This window comes from Peromyscus eremicus, chromosome 16_21 (assembly GCF_949786415.1).
Source record: "Peromyscus eremicus chromosome 16_21, PerEre_H2_v1, whole genome shotgun sequence".
Lineage (NCBI taxonomy): Eukaryota > Metazoa > Chordata > Mammalia > Rodentia > Cricetidae > Peromyscus > Peromyscus eremicus.
This window is the reverse complement of record NC_081432.1, coordinates 15,147,793-15,172,952: the sequence shown is the minus strand read 5'-3', so window position 1 is coordinate 15,172,952 and position 25,160 is coordinate 15,147,793. Positions and strand designations below refer to the sequence as shown.

Below are 25,160 nucleotides of genomic sequence, written 5' to 3'. Positions count from 1 at the left end.
TTTTGGCAATGGATATTAGTACCATTTGGCATAGTTCAGAAAGCTGTTGGAAGAGCAGATTGCCTTGGTCTGGTGAAAGATTTTCCTTCCAACATGCCTAGAATGTCCTGCTCCATAGCGCTGAGTTCCATTCATCCTTTTCCATGACAACCTTTGAAGCCCTAGAAAGGAGGCCCTGTGTCTTGTTTATCTCTTTATTCTCAGTGCCAACCAGATTTCCTGGCGCAAAGTCGGTATTGAGGTAATGTTTATTTGGAAAAAAAAATGCAGACATAGTTTTCCCATGGAGGAGGCTTGAGACATCAGATTTTCCTAAGCTCACTGGATTTGGCCAAAGGATTGGGCACATTTCCTGGGTTTAGACTAAGTATAAAATGTAAAATGGAAGTTTCTGGCTCAGAAAGCACCTTAAGAGTGTCCAGGGGCCTACATCATTCAAGATAATAACATGGCATCCTGCTGGTAGCAGTTGGAGATGTCTTGGAGCATCTGCTGTTCTGGCTTATCCTGGGTCAGTCCTCAGAACTGGGACTCCGAGCAGATAAGCTGAAGGCATGCTACTTTGATCTCAGCGTCGCTTTCTCTTTGATCTCCTGAGCTTGTTGGAGAAACTGAGACAGGGTGGCAGATTCTGAGAAATAGCTTGTTTGCTCAAGTTGAGGCTAGGCTCTTCAGGAGCTGGGGGAAATGACACACCCAGGCCCTCAAATGAGTAGAGGACCAAGGACGGGCTAAGGGATAGGTTAGAGGGGGGCGTTGATGTCCGATTGCAGATACGGTTTCTGTACTTTCCACTTCACTAGCTTCAGTGGTACAGCAGTGCACCGTCACCCTTCCCAGAAAACACTCTGACTGATGCTAGGGACAGAAGCCAGGCCCCTCTCCTCACTGTGGCAATTCTGAAGGGCTGTCTGAAGCACCTTGCTCCTCTGTCACGAGTGCACTTCAGGTCAGAATTACATCTGCCCTCCCTCCACCCCCAACAATTCTTACTCTCTCAAAGCGGTGGGTCTCAACCTGTGGATGCGATCCCTTTGGGGTTGAATGGCCCTTTCACAGGGGTCACATATCAGATATCCTGCTTATCAGACATCTACGTTACGATTCATCACAGTAGTAAAATTACAGTTTTATGGAGTAGCAACAAAAATAATTTTATGGTTGGGGGTCACCACAACATGAGGAACTGTATTAAAGGGTTCCAGCATCAGGCAGGTTGAGAACCACGGATGTAAAGCAATGACGGATGGACTTCCAGCCTTCAGAGTCTTAAGAGCGTGCTTTCAGGAGAAACTGGGAATGTGTTCTCTGAATGTCATTCATCAGATCTTGTGCCTGAGGAAATAATCTTTCAAGTCCCCCTGTCCAAAACGCAGTCATCTAGTCTCTTCCCAGAGACATTGCAGTTTAACCAGGGCAAGAAGTCTTAGAACAGGACAAACAATGAATTGCTTTGCAGAAACTTTCCAAGAATTGAGTGATGGTTTTGGTATCCCAGTGACTCTGAAACACCTGCCACAGGAGGTCTCTTGCAGTAAGCCTGCTTCCGTGTTTGGTGCCCATGACTTGTGCCACACACAGCCTCACACCTGACTGCTCCATCTGGGGCAATGCATAGCTTCTGCCAGTGTGCCTGCCTTCTGTGCCTGGTCCATTGGTGTGCACACATCTATGGGCATGCAAGGCTCTGTAGTCTCAATTTTTCTATTCACCTGTTATGGATACATTAGCCTTCCGTGTTTATGAAGAGAGGGTCCTTGTCATCTCTGTCTCTGTTTCCTGGATATCATGCTGGCACATAGCTGTAGATCACTAACCATGTGAATAGAGAAGGAGATACATATTCCCTGGATTCAGGACACTAACAAGGGAGAATAAAAGGAATCCAAACAGGGAACATCCCTTGAATGTCTATCTTACTGTAGGTCAACTCTACCCCTGCTAGGCAGGACTCATACCATGCCCTTATTGACTTTTCCCTCTTCCATCCTTCTAAATCACTGATTATTCCTAGGTAAGACAATTAGAAAAATGTCCATTCCTCTGTTATAGTTTAAACATTGGTCAGGACTTAACACTGAGGCGTTTCCTCCGCCCTCCTGCTTAGGCTTGAGGGAGAGAAAGAGATACGGTCAGAGGAGGGGGTGCAAGTGGCTTCCCCCCTCATCCATCTTATTTCAGCCAGCTTCTGATGATTGACTTGACCAGGGGAGGGTGGGGAAAAGAACTGTTTTCACCAGGTTAGAATGGTCCTGAACTGAGCTTCTGTGTGAGGCAGACATACAGATCAAGTTGTCTAGAGATAATTTGCACACAGCCCCTCCTATGATCTTACTCCAAGTAGCTGGGTTCTCTTGCCTGCAATTCCCTTGAGTCCAAGATGTGCTATTAGGCTGTTCCTAAGCCTTCCTGTGGGCAGGCACTGGTAGCTTTAGCCTCATCCTGATGAGGGTGACTTATCTCTTACCTCCCAGATGGTACTGTTAGGCTAAGGCTTGTAGTCTCTCCTGGACTGTCTTGGTCTCTTTCCCAATCAATTTCTCTTCTAAGGAGACATTCTTCTACCTCACAAAGTCTGACTCCACTCACGCCACTTCCTCCCTTTTGCTTCCTCTGACATTAGTGATAAGTATTTTGAAAATCCTCAGTAATGGGTAACTCCGCTGATACAATAAGCCAAATCAAGCTGAATTAAAAGTCCAAGTTTAATCTGAGCAAAGCATTCCCGGGTGATCTAAGGGGAAGAGGAGAAATCACATGCTGCTCCTAAAGAGGGGGCCTTAAATACCCTGTAGGCTCCAGGAGAGGAGCTGCTGCTTGGCTGACTTTCTGGGGGGTGGGGTCTGGAGAAGGAGGGGTGGGGCTGAAGTTGCATTCCCAGCTAAACAATCAGCTCCTGGCAAGTGTAAATGTTGGCCTTTGACTTTCTCAGATGGTTGAAGCTGATGCACACTGGTTACTAGGCTACCCTAATATGAGGTCACATGAGGTCCCTGAGTATTATTATTTCATGGAGCACTCCACAGAAGGCTTGAGCAAACAGGGATGTCAGCTTTCCACCTGGAATATCTTGGAATTCCCTGAGAATCCAATTTGACAGATAAAAAATGTTTAGGGAAGATGTGTGTGTGGGGGTCCTCTTTTCCTCCTGGCCTGTCAGCCACCAGGTTGGGAGAGTAAGAGGCAGTAGTGGTGACCAAAAGCGGGGTATGCAGCCCATGAGCACGAACAGAGAGAGACCTCCAGGAGACAGACTTCGGTGAATCAGATCAACTTTATTCCAGAGTATAAGGAACATATAGGATTGCGGAGCCTGGGGACAAATCCTAGTTTGCATTAAGTGGCATGCTCCTATCATAAGGCTCCTAGCACAAGTCTTAGTTATCATATGCAAGAGAGCCTTCTAGCAGGGATCTGTGTTAGGGTTTAAGCTAAAGATAAGTCAGGCATCTGGTTTAGAGACAGCTTTCAGACCAGGTCAGTCCTCCAGGCCCAGGGACATTCTCTAGATAAGGGTAGGTAGAGGCAGGAAGTTCTGCTGGAGGGAGGGAGCTCCACGTTAGTGAGCTATTGAGATAAGCTATCAGGCCATGTGGAGACTGGGACCTCTATCAGCCAGCAATGTCTTCCAACAGGAAAATACAGAGTCACATATTTTAAAAATGTTTTGGGGACTTTATTGAATTTGTTGATAGTTTTACATATACATTGCTGTAACTGCCCCCCCTTCTCTACTATCCTCTATTAAATCCTCTTCCTCACTATAATTCATGTCCTACTTTTTTTGAGATCTACTGAGTTTAACCAGGATCACCTGTGTGGCCAAAGGTTTGAAACTATAGAACGGAGGAGCCTGGTGGGTTCCTCAGGGGGAACCTGACAAAGACAGTGAGTACCCCTCCCCCACAGTCTGTCTGTAGCTAGCGCTTCAGCAGGGATGGGTAGGGCTGATTGGCTCCTCCTTATTTCATGACTGATTACTGATAGACCTGTTTCTGAGCAGGTCCATTGTGGACAGGCACAGCTGCTATGAGGTCATGACTGCACTGGCTGTGCTGTGCCCAGAAAGCCGCATTTCACAGCATCCACATTGTCCCCATCCCCACTTTGCAATGATCCCTTCCTCTTACAGGGGTGATACAGGGCTCTAGGGCTGAGCACTCAAGCATCACGTGTGTGTAGCACCTGAGCAGCCTTGTGGGTCTCTGCATTCAGTGTTGTTCATGGCAAAGAAAAGCTTCTCTGACTAAGGCTGTGAATAGCATTTATCTTCGGGGATGAACATAACTCTTTAGACAGCATCTTGGCACCATGACAATGTAACTAAATGACAGTATTAGGTTTACTCCTCGGGCCTCCTCTGCTATGGGCTTTTGGTGGGGTTAGGCTCACAGATTTCTATCACATCATAAAATCTGGCTTTCCTATCTTTCATTTCTCTGAACATCAAGCTGGTCCTGTGTCTGCTCTCCTCTTGTGAGTTCTGTGTGGTAGCTTTACTTTGAAATACGGCATCTATTGCCATAAAGTATCAACCAAAACCAAGAGAGAAAAAGCCGATTTTAATAGTTATTCAGCATGGTAAAGGCTGACCTCAGATTGGCATGCATTAACCCTTCTAAATATAGAGAGTTTACAGATCAAGAAACAAAGCCTAAGGAAGTTGTGTTTGCCAGATGCATTCAGCCAGCGAGTGGCAGAGCCAAAATTTACACCCAGGCAATTTGGATGTGGAGCCCATGCCATTAAGTACTGACTGCTCTGTCACCCTTGCAAATGAATGTGTACCCTTGAGCAATTTGCAGTCTGGAGGGGGATAGAGAAGCTAATTAAGTAACTGTAAGATGAAATAAGAAGACAGATATATCAAGAAAATTTTAGGTAGAGTAAAAAGAGAAAAAATACTACATGAGATGTGGGGAATAAAAAGTTTTCATGGAAGGGACACATTTTGGAGAGTGTATAGAAAGCTTGAGGATTCATTCTTGTCTATAATCACAGCACTCTGGAGGCTGAGGCAGGGGGATTGAGAGTTTGATACCAGCCTGGGCTGCACAATGAGACTCTTTCTCAAAAACCAAACTAAACCATACTGGGATAGGGTGGCAGAGAAAGATCCATAGCCATGGTAAACAGATGGCAGAGGGTGGAAGCCTTGGAGTCTCTGGACCCAGCTTGACAGATGAGAGGCGGTTGGAGAAGGTGTGGGTGATGGGAATGGGGAAGTGGCAGCTTCATTGTGACCTTACATGTCAGGGCGAGGATTTTATCTGACCTGCAGGGCCACAGGGATGCAGTGATGTGACAGGGTTCAGAGGAGACGCAGTTGATACTGCAGGGACAGTGAAAGGACCAGGCTGCCAGAAAGAACAAGGGTTTCAGGAGAGACAGGTGGGAACTTGTAGGTGATGGGAAGATCGATTCACTGGGATGAAAGGTGGTCCTCTTTTTCCTTCCTCTTTTACAGTTTGGTAAGGTATGTGGAACTGAGATTTTTCTTTGGGTGGAATTATTATTTAATGAGCACTGGTGCTCTAAGTAGAGCACAAAGCATAGACTATATAACTTAATATAAAATAAAGAATTGTTTGTGCAATGGGGTTGTTACCTGTTACCTTCCTGTTACCTAGGCTGGTCTTAAACTCCTGGGCTTCAGCCCCTTCTCGCCTCATGTTTCCGAGTCACTGGGATGATTGGTGGGTGCCGTTACCCCTGACTTTAGATTTTTATCACATAACTTTATGGGTCAACCTTCCTTCCTATTGACTTTCTCTTCCATCAGGTTCTTTGGGATCGGCATTGTCTGAGTCAAGATTTAACCTGAAAATCTAGTTAAAAACAGTGACCAGTGGAGCAAATGGGCAGGTAGAGGGGGTGCTCTGCTGTAGGGGGAGAGGCAGGAGTGAGTGAACTAGTGGGGGTTTCTACCAAGCAGCATCAGTTGCTAGAATTGCTTTGGTGTCATGGAGGGCCTCTTCCCAGGAGGATAGGGAGGAGAGGATGACTGATCGGTACCAAGAAGCTGCTGAATGTCCTGGGTAAGCACCTCACATGCACTCCCTCCCAGCCTCTTGGAAACTAGCCACGATCCACTCCAATGCTGGAGAGTTAATGACTGGGAGGTGAGCCCTCATAAGTCTGGGAAACTGAGGCTGGCCTGGATTATGGTCTAGGCCAGTGGTTCTCAACCTTCCTAATGCTGTGACCCTTTAATACGGTTTCTTGTGTTGTGATGAACCCCCCCCACCATAAAATTATTTCAATGAAAATAACTGTAATTTTGCTACTGTTATGAATCATGATGTAAGTATCTGATATGCAGGACCCTGCAAAAGGGTCGGTCGTTCAACTCCAGGTTGCAAACCATGGCTCTAGGCTGATTTTTGCAGAGTGATCGATCCTTCACACGATTCATGCATTCTTATGAGTGTTGTGCTAATGTGACCGAGAATGTCTTTGAAGCTCATGATCTTGCTCGGTGAGCTTCTTTTGACCCATTTGCATGGATGGTTTCAGTCTTTTCTCTGGAACCATCAGGGAGAACTACCTGGACACTTATAAGCTGTCCAGATCATGGAAGCAAGACTTTATTTAGTTCACTTCCGGTTGCTGTCGTAAAACACCGACCAAACCAATTTGAGGAGGGAAGTGTTTATTTCATCCTGGACTTTCAGGTAACAGTTCATCCCTGAGGGAAGTCAGGGCAGGCACTGAAGTGGAGGCCACGGAGGAATGCTGCTTACAGGCTTGCTGCCCATGGATTGCTCAGCCAGCTTTTTTTTTTTTTTTTAAATACCACCTGGACCCAGGGGTGTCATTATCTACATTGGGCTAGGGCCTCTCTCATCAATCATCACTCATCAAGAAAATGTTTCACAGACTTGTCCACAGGCTACTCCGATGGAGGCAGTTCCTCAATTGCTGGTCCCTCTTCCCAGGTGACTCTAGTTGGTGTCAAGTTGACAGGAACTAACCAGCATAGACAGCGTCAGATTTCTGACTAAGATTCACTAGTTTGGCCCATCTCATTACACGGCAGCACAATCCTTAGCTAATCAGACTACGAACTCAGGAGCTGTTCTTGACACCCCCTTTCACTTCCATCAAGCTCTTGCTGAGTCCTATCCGCTCTTTCTGCAAACAAACACACCCCACTTCTGGTGCCCTGTGAAGGGGTCTTCCCAGCTTCTGCTGTGTGGGTAGTTTCCCACATGCTCAGAGGGATCCTTTCAGGCTATTCTATTTTTCCATCCTAAATCCCCAAGAGACCCCCATCTGCCTTAGTTCACCTCACGGGCAGATGCTCTGATCACCTAATTGCCCGCTTTGCTCCAGGGAAAGAACACCTGGATGGCTTTTTAGCGAAACTAAGCTCAGAGGACTGGAGACTGTCATTTTCATTCCCAGACCCTAGGTGGCGCTCTGGGTCCATGCAACTTTTCCCCTGGCTTGTACTGACATTCCCAGGGTGAAACTTTTTAGGAGGAAACTATTCTAAAAGGGTTTGAGATGGCTGGATTCTGCTTAAAACACTTCCAATGTATATCTTTTGGGGGATCAAATTATAAGCTTGGAAAAATAAATTGGAACGATTTTTGGATTTTCTAATAAAAACCGCTCCAACATTTCTGCTGTTTGAGACTGGAGAGGAAACAGCCTGGAGGCACAGGTCTGTCAACCCAGCTATGGAGGCAGAGGCAAGGGAAGGGAAAGCTTCAGCCCCACCTGGTCCACAGAGCCAGTCCAAGGCCAGCTTGAGCAACTCAGTGAGACTCAGTCTCAAAACACGAAGTGAAAAAGGGACAGGGAATATAGCTCATTGGTGGAGTCCTTGCCTAGCACACAGGAGTAGTCCTAGGGTCATTCCTAGTAGTGAAAAAAGCAAAGCAAACAAAAACAATAATACATGAAAAATGTTGAGTTGCAGATGAGGTGGTTTCCCTGAGTGCACACTAAGGGGGCGTTTGGGTGAAGGTTTTGACATCTGGGGACAGAGTCCTGAATTAGAAGGGTTCTCATTCCAAAGCCAGCTCAGGTTTGCCTTGCTTCCTGTTGTTCTTTCTCACCCTAACTGTTGCCTAAGAGAGGCTCATCCTCAGGCTCAGGAGAGCAAATGGAGAAGTGTCCCCCAGGGCAGAGGGAAGGAGACACTCTGATGGGTGACGAAGACCCTGGCCACTCACCATGGACTCACCACCCACTGCAGCGCCACACTCTCCTCCTCTTTCTTCTTCAAAAACTTTGTACTCCAAGACACCCTGAGATGAGATGTGAGATGGAGGCTTGCATTTCTTTTCTTTAGACCTGGCCTGGAGAGATAAAGGAGTCAGCGCTTTCCTTCAAAGTGGTTGTGGGAGTTAAATGCCTAAGAGTATGTGAACAGAGGGAGGGAGAAGAAAGGATGATGGACAGGGAACTAAGAGAGGAGGGTAGGGGAGAGAGAGAGAGAAGAGAGAGAAGGAAAAGAGTCTGTGTGTGTGTGTGTGTGTGTGTGTGTGTGTGTGTGTGTGTATGTGTGTGTGTGTGTATGTGTGTGTGTGTGTGTGTATGTGTGTGTGTGTGTATGTGTGTGTGTGTGTGTGTGTGTGTGTGTGTGTGTGTGTGGTGGTAGGAGAGAAGAGTGGAAAGCTGCAGCTGGCTCAGTCCTGAGGAAAGGGTGACCACCCCCATGGGGTTACCTCCAAGGGGCCGCTGGACTGCAGAACATCCCTCTGGTCTTTTCTGCTGACCATCTATGTAGAGAATGGATCTGAGGATCTGGCAGCCACCCGAAAGCTCTACACATCCCCAGCAAGAAGGCCAGGATCCTGTGTCCTGCCTGCTGTCCCCAACAAGTCAGTACTGTGTTCATTTGCCACATGGGAGCATCAAAGGGCTGGTGACTTCCACATGACTTCTCCCCGTGACTCGTGTACAGTTGAGGATGGTGAGTCTGTCCTACGTCCATAGCAATCAGGACAGAGGCAGCTATCCGTGGCCACACTTCCTTGGGTTTCTTCTTTCTCCTGTAGAGGGTAGAAGGCTCAGTGCTGGGCATCAGCCCCCTGGCACTCTTGTAATGGTATTAGGTTATAGCTCACAGCTAAGCCTATGATATTGTCAGTGTGGGACACACAGTGTCCTTTTTCAGGCTCTTGTTCTTATAGATAAAATAATTTAAAAAGAATATAGACAATGCTGTAGTGGAGCTTTGCCTTCAGGTCTAAAGTGACCATTAGCCCTCATGGAACAGAGAAGACTTTGGCTTGGTTGTCATGGCAACAGATAAGCAGACCAGTACATACCAAGAGAGCTAAGTCTGTGGTGATGGTGACAGCACCGTTGATGCTCCCCACTAGAAGGAGTTGGAGAGATCAGTAGACCTTCACCCAAGAGTCTGACAATTAGCTTCTCCTACCCACGGCTGCACATGGCCCTTTTTTTTGTGATTGAAAATACTTTTTTTCATATAATATATTCTGATCATCCCTCAACTCCTCTCAAATCCTCCTCACTGCCCTCCCTATCCTTCCAACTCTACGCCTTCATTCTCTCTTTAGAAAACAAACGAGAAAAAAACAAATAAAGGAAAAAACCCAAACAAACCAGACGTTTAAAAAAAAAAAAACCAAAAACAAAGAAAAGAACAAGAAACACACTGACAGACACACAGACACACATACAAAACTCATGTGACCACAAAATTGAAACCCACAATATACAAGCAAAAAACCAGTGAGATTAAAAAAAAATAGCTGATCAGAACAATCTGAGGAAAAAAATCTACAAAAATACCATTGAGTTGGTTTTTGTATTGTATTTTGTGTTGTCCATCTACTGCTGGGCCTAAGGCTTACCCTTAAGTGTGGTTTATATACCCAGTGAGACTCCATTGTAGAAAACTAATTTTTCCTTTGCAAGTGGTCATCAATTGGAGACAGCATCTTGGTTAGGGATGGGAGCTGGTGTCCACTTCCTCCCGATGGCACTGGGACCCCATCTGGCTTGAACCTGCGCAGGCCCTGTGCACTCTGCTATAGTCTCTCTGTGTTCATATTACACGTGGTCTCGATGGGGAGGACACAGAAGCGTAGAAGAGGTGAAAGGTTAACTGAAGATAGGGATCCATGACGCAGATTCGATGACATCATCACCCACAGTGGGGTGGGATGTTGCAGTCCTGCAGCTGTTCAAGTTCCTGAAGTAACCCCTCACTTGTGCTCCAGTACACAAGACCAATAATCTCATTGATTCAGCAAGCTTGACTTGAGTGGAATCTTTCCCTTGGTCTGTGTCTGTGCCCCAACTGGGTGAGTAGGTGTTTGCCCACACTCCCCAGGGAAACTCACACAACAGAACGGAACAAAGGGATGATTGATTGGTGTTATAGAGAGAAAACAACAGGGCAGGGCAAGCTGGAGGTCTCAGCAGTTGCTGGAGCTGCAAAGAGGAAGGAGGAAAGTTGTGCTTCCTGGGTTAGGGTTCACAAGACCAAGCAGGCTCAGCAGTGAGAGTTGGCTGACAGTCACAGGCATGGGGCTGCCGAGAGAGTTCAAGTGCTCTGAACCACGGGCCGGGCAGATGCAGGACTTGGTCTGCAGAAGGGAGATGGGAGAGCAGGGAGAAAGTTACTCTTTCTGAGTGGGGAATCAGAGAGTAGGCAGGTCCAGCCATGGAGATCTACGATCAGTTGTATCCAGGGAAGGTTTTGGGGTGTGTAAGTACATATCTCACTGAGAAGTCGTTCCTCTCAGTCTCTTAGCTTGTCCTAAGGAGTGCCATGTTTCTTTTCACTTTTGTAGGAGCACATAGGCTAGTCTTCAGGTTGTGTTGCAACAATCTCCTCCCTGGGGAAGGGTGTTAACATCTACCCACTCCTCATAAGGTCCCAATGACAAGCTGAAGTTTAATTCCACCAAACCCCACCCTCCGGGAACCAATGAGATTATTGAGTTTAATTTTATAGCATGGGTGAGAAGTTACTGATATCTTCATGGGTGACCCCCCCCTCAAAGCAGCCATGTTGGAAAGTCTATACCCAGCATGGATGATGGCCTCCCCATATCTGCAGATGGAACCCATTCTCCTAGTTTTCCCTAGTCTAAATACTCTAGCCCCCATTCCCACCTCAAGATCCCAAGGCTACAAGCAATTAGAATAAAATTGCATAAAGCTGGCTGGTTAGTGGTGGCTGGGTACTCACACGGGATCACATGACTCTCCCTGCCTACTTCTTCTATGAGGGAACATTAACAGTCAACAAGCCCAGCTATAATGACAGTTTGTGAGTAGACACAGCTGGCCTTAGGAAGATGGTAGCTGTACAAACAGGCCGAAGCAGGATTTATTCTTAAATGTAAGTGCTACTCTGGCCTCATCGGCTGCAAAGGCTTTTATGGACCATGGGCCATGTAAAGGGATTTACTGACCACCAACAATATCGTTTGTGTCAAAGGATGTTAACACGGTGGTACGTATGTAAGAGGTCCCCTGACAAAGGAAGGCCCATTGTATACATCTGGTAGGATGTATCAAGCCATTTGTACAAGAGGATGCTGTTACATTGGCATTTGTGTATCCCGGAAAGAAACGGGCTGTAGATTGATGCTGTGGATATCACTCTGTATAAATAAACACTGATTGGCCGGTAGCCAGACAGAAAATATAGGCGGGACTAACAGAGAGGAGAATTGAGGGAACAGGAAGACAGAGGGGGAGACTGCCTGGAACTGCCGCCAGGACAAGCAAGATGTAATGTACCAGTAAGCCACGAGCCATGTGGCAAAGTATAGATTAATAGAAATGGGCTAAATATAAGAGTAAGAGCTAGACAATGATAGGCCTGAGCTAATGGCTGAGCAGTTTAAATAATGTAAGTGTCTGTGTGTTTATTTTATAAGTGGGTTCCGAGACTGGCGGGACTTGGTGGGACCCAGAGAGAAAAGCTCTCCAGCTACAGATTGGTCCTTTCACTCCCTTTCTTCCTGTCCAGGATCATCTATCAACACCACACAGTTAAAGAACTTTTATAAATGTTAGTGTATCTAAACCGTCAAGGGGGCAATTGCACCAGATGGACATAAACAGGCCAAGAACCTTGTTAAATACAAGAATGGTGCAGCCAAGGTGTAAGGAGAGATGGGGCTCAACTCTGCTGAAACAAAAGGCAGGGGGCATTTTCAGCATTGTGGGGCTCTGGGAAACAGGTGGAATGGTGGCAGGCTGACAGAAGGATTAGATTGTTTCCCCTGGGAACTGGCACTTGTAGAATTGAGGATCCCACTCTCCCACAGAGGTGGGCAGTCTGAGAAGATCTTTAAATGCTTTCAAAGTGACAGCTCCCAGGTTTTTGAGAGATTTCTATCTCAAAAGGGAGAGAAAGAATTTACACATTAAGAGAAAAGACTTAGTTCGGTCCCATGCAGGCTCCCCAGCTGTCAGTCCAGAGTCTGTGAGCTCCCATTAGCTTGGGTCAGCTATTTCTGTGTTTTTCCCATCATGATTCTGACCCCCACTTGCTCTTATAATCCTTCCTCCCTCTCTTCAACTGCTTGTGGGTCCCCTGGCAATGGGACCAGGACTTATCCTGGGTACACAAACTGGCTTTTTAGACCCCATTCCATATGGTGCGATGCCTTATTCAGCCTTGATGCAGGGAGGAGGGGCTAGGTCCAGCCCCAACATGGTATGACAGCCTGTGTTGTCTACCCAGGGGAGGCCTTACCCTCTATGAAAAGGGGATGGGTATACGATGGGAGTAGGTGGAGGGGGGAATGGGAGAAGAGGAGGGAGGGAGAACAGGGGTTGGTATGTAAAAGGAAAAAATTTTTTTTTTCGTTTTTCGAGACAGGATTTCACTGTGTAGCTTTGGAGCCTGTCCTGGAACTCACTCTGTAGACCAGGCTGGCCTCGAACTCACAGAGATCCACCTGCCTCTGCCTCCTGAGTGCTGGGATTAAAGGCGTGCGTCACCACCGCCTGGCTGAAAAATTTTTTTTAAATAAAAAATTATATTTAGAAAAAAGAGAAAAGATTTATGTTTATGTATGTGTCTGTGTACATACATGGGCACAGTGTACAGGTCCTGTAGTGACAGAAGGCATTGAATCACTTGGAGCTGAAGTTTCAGGCAGTTGTGAGCTACCCTATGTCAGTGCCAGGATCCTTCGGGAGAACAGCAAGCGCTCTGAACTGCTGAGCCATCTCTTTAGCACGGATTTACAAGTTTTCAAAAGAAAGTCCGTTATGTAGAGAGTTCAGGGAGGAACATGTCTGAAGTTTAATCAAGTTGAGAGGGCCATCAAAACAGTCTTGTTCAATACATGAGGTGTGGTATGGGTACCAACTATTATTGCAGTTTGGGAGGGATTGTACAGAATGGGGCCTACAACGTATAAAGACAGTACCTGATGGGCAGATGGCAGGTGCCAGGAGGATGCTCAGTAGAGCTGTGATGGAAAGCACTACATACTATTGGTCAGCCCATGCAATTTATAGAGCAGAGCATGGAATACTCCTTGTTTGTTTGTTTTGAAAGTTACTGCTGTGCATGTAAGTAAAACATTGCACATGTGTACAGGGAAAAAATAACTTGGATTATTTCTTGATACAAAACCAACTAGACAACAAACGTTCTCTGGGGTGTTTAAAAATCTGCGTTTCTGCATCCCGTCTTTCATATAAGGAGTAACACCTATTGCCTTCTATTTATACGTGACCAGTTGAGTCTGGTTAAGGCACAGGAAATAGTGGAGTTGGTGTCCTGACTCAGTGCTCTGTATGGCTCCAGGCTGTAACTGTTGAGGGTATTCATTTAGCCTCTGTTCTTTTTTTTTAAATTATAAAATATTTTGATTTATTCTTTGAGAATTTCATACATGGATATAATGTATCTTGATCTTCTCTGTCCCCATTCCCCTTCCAACTTCTCTTAGAACTCACTCTTTCTTTCAACTTCATGTCTTTTTTTTTCTTTTCCTACTTATTGAGTTTATTTAGTGCTGCTGATAGGCTCACAGGTATGGTTCATCTACTGGAGATTGTTTAGCCTATCGGGAGACACATGCCTAAAAACTGACCTGCTCTCCTCTAGCAGCCATCTTCCAATAGCTCCTCAGCTAGGGGTGGGAGCTCATGTATTCTCTTCTCCCCAATGCTGGAATGTTTACTGACTTGATCTCACTCTCTCCTCTAGCGGCCATCTTCCAATAGCTCCTTAGCTAGGGGTGGGGGCTCATGTGTTCTCTTCTCTCCAGTGCTGGAATGTTTCCTGACTTGATCTTATGCAATTCTTATGTAGGCAACCATGGCTGCTGTGAATTCATGAGTACAGCTGTCTTGTCATCGTCGGAAGACATTGTTTCCCTCTGGTCCTCCACAACATTTCAGAACTTTCTTGTCTCATTTCTACCTTACGATAGTCATCCTTCTCTTTGACAGAAGCTGTTGAGTAAAAATTGTGTTCCCAGCCTCCTTCTGGCCATTTAACACAGACCACAAGGAATTAACGTATGCTTTGCTAACTTTCAAAGTGGTGTTCTTGGAATCAGATATTTTGGAAGCTGGAAACAACCTATAGGTTGCCCTAAAGCACATTTGAAGGCAGGATACTGTAGGGTGCAGGCTCTGCTGGGAGGTCTCAGTTGAACACCAATACAGAAAAGAGCTCTGAAATTTCCTGCAGGTGACCTTGCTTTCAATGCTTCTGGGTGGGCACTTTAGCCTTTTTGATGGCAGAGAAAGTGGCAGGTTTAAAAATACTTATGTCTAAATTCTTTTGATCTATCATTTCCTTCCCTTGAACTAAATGCATCCTACTTTAAACAAAAATCACTCTATTGTAATGAATTCACAAGTAAAAACATCTCACAGTTGGTTTGAGGAAGCCACTCAAACGCTTGCCTAGTCTCAAACTCTACATCTTAGTGAGCTTCTATACAGTTAGAATGGCCGTTCTGCAGCTATGGAGATTTGCTTAGGGTTATACACTTCAACTATCAATTACATTTTATTTGCTTATCCACCACAAAAAAGGAAAACAATTACGATGGGGTTGAGACTAGAAAAGTTCCAGCTGTATATCCTCTTTCATGGCTCTCATGATGAGAAACGCAGGCAAGAGCCCACAGCAGCCATCTCACTTTCCATCACAAATCCAAATAACCGATACAATGTACTTAGTCTGCTTTGATTCAGAATGAACAAACAAATGTGACCAAAATAACTTTCTTCAGCGTTCACACTGTTTCCACAGAGGACACCCCAGCAGTCCCCGTCAGAGCATTGCTGAGGCTGTTCCTTTGTTAGTGACTGGATTTCAGGCCCAGTAGGTCTCCTGTCTACATCTGTATGCTTGCTTCTTACACCATAAAATGTCTGGTCTATGGAACAGAAGTTCAACCATTAATTCTCCTGGTAGTAGTTGGAGATGATGACGTAGTTAACATAAATAAGACTTTTGGGCATTGTTTTTCCCTTGAGAATTAGTGAGAGGAGGAAATGACTTTTATCTCAAATGTAGAACATATGTCTACTCTACCAACAAACAAAACACAGCTCTGCCTGTCCTCTAACCCATGAAGCAGACTATGGATTGTAAGATTGACAGGAAGGAAAGACAACAAGTAAACCAGCCACTCAAGGACAGTACAGCACAGCTTGTTATTATTACTTTTTATTCTGGAGAAAATCCTGAAGTGGGAGGGCTCTGGTATGAGAATCTTTCTTTCCTTTTTTTCCAATTAAAATTTTTTTTCATTTATTTTACATACTAACCACAGTTTCCCCTCCCTCCTCTCTTCCCATTCCCTTCCCTGCAATAAGAATCTTTCTACAGGTTGGGGTGGTTACAGAGCAGAAAGTGGGTGGGTGAGAAGGGATTAAAATATTTTTCATTTTGGTTCATGGATGGCCATTGCTCGGGTAACCAGAGAGTTGGTGAGTTAAAGAATACAAGGTGATAAATGTTGTTTCTGGTCAGGCATTCCTGGAGATCAGTAGGACAGGGAAGGTTAAGACTCTAGAGGAATGAATTACTGTCACAGTTCAATCAAAATGGAGCATCTTCACAAAATGACATGGCCCTGGTTAACAGATATTTAGTGTTTAGACATTGGTACAACTGTCTAAGCCACATGGAGCTGACCTCTAGGGCTGGTCCCTTCTACTATTGCAGTTGATGGATCTGGTTCCTTTGGATGGGATAACCCATAGGTTGCTCAAGACAGAACTGGCACATAGAGAATCCCTGTCAGCCACTAGTCTGTCTATTTAACATACATGTTAAACAAACATACCCAAAGCTCTAGTCTAGGCACTTGGGTTTTACTAGTGAACAAGGTAGGACAATCTTGATCTCCAAGGAGATTATTTTCTACTAAAGCAGGAGGCTGAGTAGCAACACTCGATCAACGTATGCTGGACCACAGAATCAAATGAAGGCAGGGGAAGGGGAATAGGGTAAGAAACATCATCTATGTTAAGTCACAGCATCTCTGACAAGGTGATATTTATGAAGAAATCTGATTGAAGTGGGACCATGTTTTAGTTACATTTTCTCCACTCCCCTTTTTTAGAAAGCCATGCAGAGCATTTGATATAGACAAGAGGTCATTCTTAAAGCTGAGCTTGTCTTCTTCTGCTGTTAAGTCCCACCAGTTTTGCTTATTGTGGAAACTCTGCATCTTGTAGTAATGGTCCATCCAACGTCAACACCACTTGCCAGTTTTTCTCTCTACTTTCTTGGGTTGGAAGCTGATGCTGGCTGTAAACCACTAATATCAGCACAGTTTTGTCGCACCGTTGACAATGGCTATCCGGGGTGTTGAGAATGAACTCAAGCTCTTCTACAAGTTAGCCCGTTGAGAGCAATAAGAGATCTACACAGCAAACCTATTGCTCCTCATCCTCTTTGAAGCATCTATATCGGGCCCAGGCGAGATTATTGAGAAACAGTCATTGTCAAGCAAGAGTGACCCGTTGGCTTGCCTGCTGGGTGTCTGTCACTCAACCCAGGGCGAGGGTGGTGGTGCCACCCTAACTTTTTCTGAATGTTTCCAAAGCAGAACAGTTCAGGACTGTTAGTCCCATGCTGATGATCCTGTGTTTGAATATCTTTACAGGCTCCCTGCCTCCTCTTGGCAAGCAAACTGATAGGGATCAGCTGCTGCCTCTTGGCTCTTTGGATTTTTCTATCTAATGTGTGCACTGGTCTTTCTTTAGGTGACTGCTTCACTCCAATTTTTGGGTTATTTCATATTGTGTCAATGTTGCAAATTCCAGCAACATCATAAAAACGTGCATATGTGTGTCCTTTGAGACAGTGTCATTTATTGGCCAAGAGCTCATGAGTCCCAGAGACCTTCCTGTCTCCACCTTCCCAGTGCTAAGGTTACAAACGTGTGCTACTCTGCCTGGCATTTTTTTAAAAATGTGGGTTCAGGAATCAAACTCAGGTACTTGTGCTTGAAAGGCAAGTATTTTACCTACTGAAGCATCCTCTTGGACCCTAGCCAGAGACTTTGAACATAAAGGTTTTCAACAGAGAATTTCTTAGAGAGACAAGTAAGCAAGCCTAGGTAGGCAATTAAAGTCTCATTGAAGAGAGTGAAAACGTGAGGCAGAGAGTGTAGGAGCTGATTCAATTATAGCTATGAACATAAAGCCTCTCTGTGCTTATATAGCTGAGAACTGCAGTGAGCAAAAGACATGATGTGGCTCATTGAATCCAGCACCCAACCCCAGCACTATGGATACATTGATGAAAACTCTACCACTGTAGGTGAACTGAAGGGCAGGAATAGGCCATGACTATGCCATTGTGACTCAAGTTTGTGGGTCTAAAATCTAAACTACCAAAGAGGAGTAGGAAGACAAGAACTAGGAACAGCAGAGGCAAAACAAGAGAACAACATGGGGAAGGTTTGCTGTAGTGAAGCATGTTGGGAGATCATGAAGGTCAAGACAAAATGGACCTCTTGGGAACCAGCTGTGGCCCCCTCCTCTCTCTGTTGGGATTTTGATTCAGTGGCCAGCCAGTCTTCTCGGGGCGGGGTGTAGGGTGTGCCACACTGTTCTTTAAGCTTGGATTTCCTTTTTTCTCACCAACAATCTTCACCTAAAGCAGCCTGTGCCCTCCCTCTGTGCTGACACCTCATTTCTCTATATTGCCCCTCGGCTCCTGTTTTTAAATAACAACCCTTAAGAACTGCCTTGCGCAGTACTTTACCATTATATTAACTTTAAAAACACTCATTTACCCCTTAATTTCTAGAATGTATCATGCCCTGGCCCCTACAATTTGGGCATTAGTTCTTCATAATAGCAAACCCCCAAAGTCTGGATATGCTCTTTTGAGAGAACATTTATTTTCAAGATGCCTCGACATGTTCTATAATTACCACTTTTGCATGTGAATTTTCTTTTTTATTGCACAGTTTGACTGTCTTCTGTGTGGTAGACTTCCTATTTTCTTGTTAAATGTGTGTGTGTGAGCTCATCTTCCAGGGGATTTTTTTCTTTGTTAGTCTGATAGGAAAAGTTTCTACACTAGCCTATCCACTTGGGTTTTCCTATTTACAAGTGGGTAGAGAGAAGATGATGATGATAATCTGGGACACAGTTTGTGTTTCGCTTTCTCAAGGTTGGCTTTTCGCCAAGACCTTAGGAAGTAACACGGGAAAGTTAAGATTTTGAGCCAGTAGCAGATTGTCTTAGGGACTGGTTTGTGGCCTGATAATTTCTTTCTGGCTTCAGGGTTTATGCAGGAAGCAGGGTCTAGCTTTCTACCATGATGTTGCAAAATCAATCCCTAGGTAAAAATCAAAACAAAACAAATAACAACATGGTCCTGAGTTCGGGGGTAAAGTCCTGGTGCTTAGAGCAGGTTGTTGGCCTGTATGGCTTCTAAGATTTGACTGTTAATCTGTATTTTTATTTTATTCTTATCTCTGTCATTTAGATCATTTCCCCTTTCACCTTAGTGTTCGCATAGGTAGTGATTTATTTAAATTAGTCATTAAAAGTTATTTGACAATTTCCAGCATGTTATGGGTTTTAGTTATTTTCACCCCTTTCTCCACTCTCAGACCTCTCACCCCTTCCTTCTGATGCAACCTTTCTTCCTAACATGTCCTCCTCCTTCTCCACTTATGTCTCTGTGTGTGTGTGACTCCCTGACTTTAGTTAGGGCTGTCTGCATGAGCGTGGGTGGGCAGCTACATCCAGGAGCATGCACCATTTAGTGGCTAAACCATTTCCCCAGCAGCTATTAGCATTCAGTTCCTTAGGGTGTGTGTGTGTGGGGATGTGTAGGGGTGTGTGTGGGTGTCTCATGATCTCTTTTTCCTTCCATGAAGAAATGTTGTGCAGGTTAACCACAGGTGTATTAAATTTATGATTGAATGGATATTTGTTTTCATACAAAATTAGTGACTTATGTTTTGTTTCAACATGTCTTAATTTAAGCAAAGGGAATGGATGTGATGGATGAGATAGATTATCCTGACCAGAAGTTTTGTATTGTTTCTAGAAGTGATAGGAAAATAATCCAGTACTGCATGATTTATCAACAGCAACTTGCAGGTACAAAATGAGCGGGCTGATTGGCAATACATCCCTTTGGTTTCAAATGTCCCGGAGATAATGTCGATTATATAATTAGAAAGTAGTGGCAGTCACATAGTACATGCTTCAGATGTGTCTGTTGAATTGACATGTATGGTTAAATTTACTATAATATAGAGGGTCTGAGTGTCATTTTTCTTAGTTAAGTATATTTATCAATACAATTATTTAATTTTGGGTCATTTAGAACCCATAATAGACCAGATATCAAATTATTATTTTTCTCTCATTTTTTTTTAAAAGGTTGCAATCTTAAATTTCAATCAAATTTTAGTGGAATAACATTTGCTGTTTTTTTTTCTACTGAAGTAAAATCCATGCAATATAAAATTAACCTTTTTTTTTCCTTTTAAGATTTCTTTTTGTAATTGTGTGTGAATATGTCTGTGCATGAGAGAGTGCACACGAACACATGTGTGTCTATGTAGGCCAGAGGTCCACATTACTGTTTTCCTTGACCACTCTCTACCTTATATTTTGAGACAGGATCTCTCACTGAACCTGGAGCTCACCAATTCAACTACACGGTCTCGGGGGTCCCTTAAGAACTCATTTTTATGAGGTACCGGGGGCACCTTCAGAGATCTGCAAGTGTCAAGAGGGGAGTTCAGAAATCAATCTCCATTCAGGACATGGCTCCTTATTCATGTCTGATTCCCTCTGTCACTAGAGGTCAACTCTGGGAGTAAGAGACTGACTCCTAAGGACAACGACCATGGTCCCAAAGCCAAGGAGCACACTTGAGTGAGGTTGAAAGCATCAGTGAGATTTTGTTATTAGGAGAGCTGTATGGGATGTTAGTGAGCCAGCCTGACTGTGGTTTGTCTTGTGGAAAGAGCAAGCTAAGGGCAGCCCAGTCCACCCAGTGATGCCAAGTAGAAGGTTTTCAGTCTGTAGACATGGCTATTAGATCTGGATGGCAGAATTCTTGCAGGATTAATTTTCTCAGTATTGGAAAAACTTGGCAGGAAGCGAGATAATGACAGAATATCCTTTTTTTTTCTTCACTCTCAACCCGCTCCAGGAAAAGAAAAATGTACCTGTGTGAGGAGCAAATATCCCTACATCGAGACTTTCTCCTTGTAAAAAAAATCTCCTGAGAGTGATAGATCACAATAATTCACAGTTCTGTTAATCAAGAATTATTAATTAGCACAGTGACTTCTTAGCCATGTGTCTTTTCTCAATTAAAATTGCACCTGACCTAATAAGACTGAAGCTTCCAATATTTAATTTATTGATAAAAATCAACAAAATGAATGATTATAATTTAATCTGAGATAATAAATTAATCTAACTTGGATGAGGTACTGATGGGCTTTTAATGACCATAAGCAACGGATTGTGCTTTGGAAGCTGAAATTGATGAAGCAGATAGTTTCTAAGTTATTCTTGAATATTAAAATCACATTATAACATTAATGCTACTGTTTATTTCACTACTTCTTGGCATAACTGTAAAGCTAATTCTGTTACATATCTCCCAAGAAACTCTACTTGGATACATAAAAGTTCCTAGTAATTCACTTACCATAACTGCTGAGTATTTACTATGTAATCTATCTCCTTTTTGTGTGTCTCTATGTGGGCTGGTACACACAGCAGCCAGAGAAAGCCTCAGGTAGGTGTCCTGCCTCCTCAGGAGCACAGCTCATTCTGGGACCTATGCTCACTAATAAGGCTTGGCTGGCTGGACAGTGAACTCTAGGGATTAATCCATCTCTTACTCCCGGCCCCACCAGCACAGGGATTGCAGGGAAACAGCCATGCTTGGCATTTTATGTGGGTGCTGTGGCTTGATCTCTGGTCTTCATGTTTTAGAAGCGAGTACTTTACTGATTCAGCTATCTCTTAGCCCCTCTCCCCATTTTTTATAGCTAATAGAAAATACACTTTCCCAGGCCAGGGGAAGTAAAAAAAATGATTTGTTGAGACACAGAATAAGTCCTTTTCTTCTACGGGAGTCACTATCAGCTGCAGTTGAATCTCAGTGGCCCTCTACAGCCTTCCTGAAGGTAACTCTCTGACAAGCCGTTGTTACCACTCCTCTTTGTCCTGCCACACATTGGCCCTCATCTCACAAAATCGCTCCAGACACTTTGCACAGTGACTCCAAACCATCTTCATTAGCTTCTGCCCCACCGAGTCCTTGGTTCCAATGTCACCTTAAGGAAACTTTTCAGGAGGTCTACAAATTTGGGTTGAACCATAAAGAAAGTGTTGTTCTTTCTTCTCTTGCTCTCATTGTCAAGGAAAGAAATGCACATGTCAATGCATCAGAGAGCTGAAGACTTTAGTAGATTTGGATTTATTAATAATAATTATTGAATTATTCTATATGTGACAATGTGGTACATAGACCAGCTCCTGACTGTTAACGCAGTACAACACAGTTTCTACACCAAGGAAAAATTCTTACAGCAAAGTTGGATTACATTTAAGAAAGTAGGGAGACAGGGTCCCCTGTTCTGTTATGATGGTAGTCTCCAAACTCCTGGTATGTCTGTTTTAGAATGTATTGTAATAAACACTGCCAAGAACAAATATCATAATATCATAATCTAAAGTGGGGCCCAGAAACCTGTATTAAGAAAATAAGAACCTGTGATAGCTGAGATGTAAACAGCCTTTAGTTCTTTTTTAAAAGAAGAAATTATTTTTATTTTCTGTGTATGAGTGTTTTGCCTGCATGCATGTATGTGTACCGTGTGTGTAGTACCCATGATGGCCAGAAGAGGGTATTGTATTCCCTGAAACAGAAGGCTGTGAGGTGCCTGGGGGTGTGGGGGAGCCAGGAACACAACCTGGGTCCTTTGCAAGAGCATCCAGAACTCTTAACTGCTGACTGACTGTCTAGCCATCAGTCCTCAGTTCTTAAAAACAGAAACAATATGAACAAGACTTTACAATTTTTTTCAGAAAGGTATAAGTTTATTCAAATCTTAAAAAAAAAACCCCAAAGCTACAGAATATGGCATAGTGACTTATTTACAAGTTTCATGTGAGGAGGCAGGTTTTAATTATCATTTCAAAATAAAGAAGTTTTTCTTCGAGAAATATCAGTGTTTCAAGTATTTTGGTGAAAGATTGATGAAAACATTAAGTGACTGCTTCAGTTAAAAACAGATAAAATAATGCCTTTAAAATGCTTTGAATGGTAACTGCTTCTTAAACATGAATTTTCACAACATTATTCTTGTGGCTCATCCAGACAATGTCTTGGTTTAGAAAGGTAGACATTAAAAAGTACAAGTAACACATGAACATAACTCCACTTAAGTACCCTTGGTTGTACTTTAAGGGGTAAATTAGTGTTTCTATAGCTTCTGGAGTCCATCTTCACTGTGGGTGGCAATCAGGGTCTGATGTGGGTGGTGTGCAATCCCCGCTCGCATGCTTCCTATGAGCCATCTGAGTTCTCTCTAGCTCCTGTGCTGAAGCAGGAGACACAAAGTCCTTCACGACATGCTAGCTCCACTCATACGGGGAGAAAGGGTACAGCGAACAATGTCACCACCCTCTCTTTTTACCAGAACCAAATCTTCTGACAGTCTCCCCCTGCAGGCTCATGATGACTACCATGTTTGATTGGTTGCTCTGGGTTTTTAGGAAGCAGAATCACGCTATTGACTGTAATATCTGTTCCTGCAGTACGGCCCAGGGATTGAAATGTATTTGAATGTTCTGTGGTTTTCATATTCTGGATCTCCACAGTGCCATTGGAAGATGCACTGATGATGTAATGTCTGTCTTGTGTAAACGTTTCCTTCTTAACAAAGGAGGAATGGCCTTGAAATTCCTTCAGTGTTTTTCCAGATTTTAAACTATGAATTCTTCCTGTCTGGTCCAAAGAGGCACTAAGATCTGACTGCTATCCTTAGAAAATCTTAGACAGGTGACACTATTACTATGTGCTCTTCCAAATCTTCCTAAACACCATCCATTCTGAATCTTCCACACCTTGAACTTTCCATCTTGGACCCCAGTTGCAGACATTTCAGTATCTCTGCTGAAACACATGCAAAGGACAGCATAACCCATCATCATGAAGTTATCCTGGGCCTGGTACTTAAGATCCATCCTGATTTTCCCAGTAGTGCAGGTCTATACTTCAACAGACCCAATGACCAGATGCTGACCATCTGGAGAAAGTTGAACACACTCCACGTGAGATTTCTGACCCAACTTAGGATGCTCAGTTGTGTGGAAAACATTTCTTCTTCCACATCTTCGAGGGCTGCTTTGCCTTGAAACAAATCCATGGTTATACCAGGAGGACAAAACCCCTTCTGCTGCTGCTGCTTCAACACCTCTCCCTGCAGCGGTGAGATGAGATGCAGGTGCCACACTGACTTCCCATGTGAAGACCCACGCAATGGCTGCCCTCCTCTTCTCTTTGCTGCTTTTATCTGAGTATGCCTCACAAGGATCAAAGTAAGACCTGACAAAAAGGCTTTCCAAGCGAACATAGTACTCTGGTTGTGTTTGCTTTGACATTATCATGGGGTCTGTCTGTCTGTCTCCCAAGTGACCCAATTCACAAAGCTCTACCAATTCCAGAACAATCTGTTCATAGAAGTCAATAAGGGCTTTGTCTGGCAGTCTCAGAGATTGCGTAGCGTGTAAAACAGTAGCCATGAAACTCTCAACGCTGTCCACAGTATTCAGAGAGACAGTAGTTGCCTCCTATAAGGTGGCTAACACCCAAGGTAAACTGTTCTCCTTCAAATACTGTATGATAAGATGAATCACATTGGAAGACTTGATTTCTTTTCTTTTTTTTTTTTTTTTTGGGTTTTTTGAGACAGGGTTTCTCTTGTGTAGCTTTGTGCCTTTCCTGGAACTCGCTTTGTAGACCAGGCTGGCCTTGAACTCACAGAGATACGCCTGCCTCTGCCTCCCGAGTGCTGGGATTAAAGGTGTGCACCACTACCGCCCGGAGGAAGACTTGATTTCGATAGACATAGTGGTACTGTTTCAGGTCCAGGCCCCACTCAGCATAGACTGGCTTGCACTACACCTCCAGACATGTGGACTTTACAATTTTAATAGTGAATCATCAAATGCAAGTTTTATGATTTTGAAAAAAAAATAATACTATTTATTATAGCTGGTCACATGTTCCTCATCCGAACACATGTAGTTTGAAAATAATTTCTTTGATCACCTGGCTTAGAAACAAACATTCTGGTCCTACTTGTCTTGTATAATTAAAAACCTCAACAAAACAAAAGAGTTTTATGAGATACATTTATTCACCTCTCTTTCGAAAATTAGGAAAGAAAACAGAAGTTTTAATGATGTTAGTGGGGAGAAGGAGGCAGGTGAAGGAACTAACCTAATCTTTTAACTATGTACTCAGGGAGACCCACCCATCTAGAGGACCCACTGAGCATCAAGGTTCTTAGCCTGAAAGGCTCCTAATTTGCATCTAAGGAAGATTTTTATCCAGTTTTATCACAGTCAGAGGCAGAAACCACAGGAGTTGAAAAGGCAACTCATCATCGAAGGTCAGGCCCCTCACAGAGCCCTAATTAGCATGTTGGGCATCTTAAATT

At 44.0% G+C, this 25,160-nt stretch overlaps 1 pseudogene; it reads right to left on the bottom strand.

Moving 5' to 3' along the window:
* Window positions 1–22,919: 22,919 nt before the first annotated feature.
* LOC131893809 (WD40 repeat-containing protein SMU1-like) lies at window positions 22,920–24,567 on the bottom strand (annotated as a pseudogene).
* Window positions 24,568–25,160: the final 593 nt, after the last annotated feature.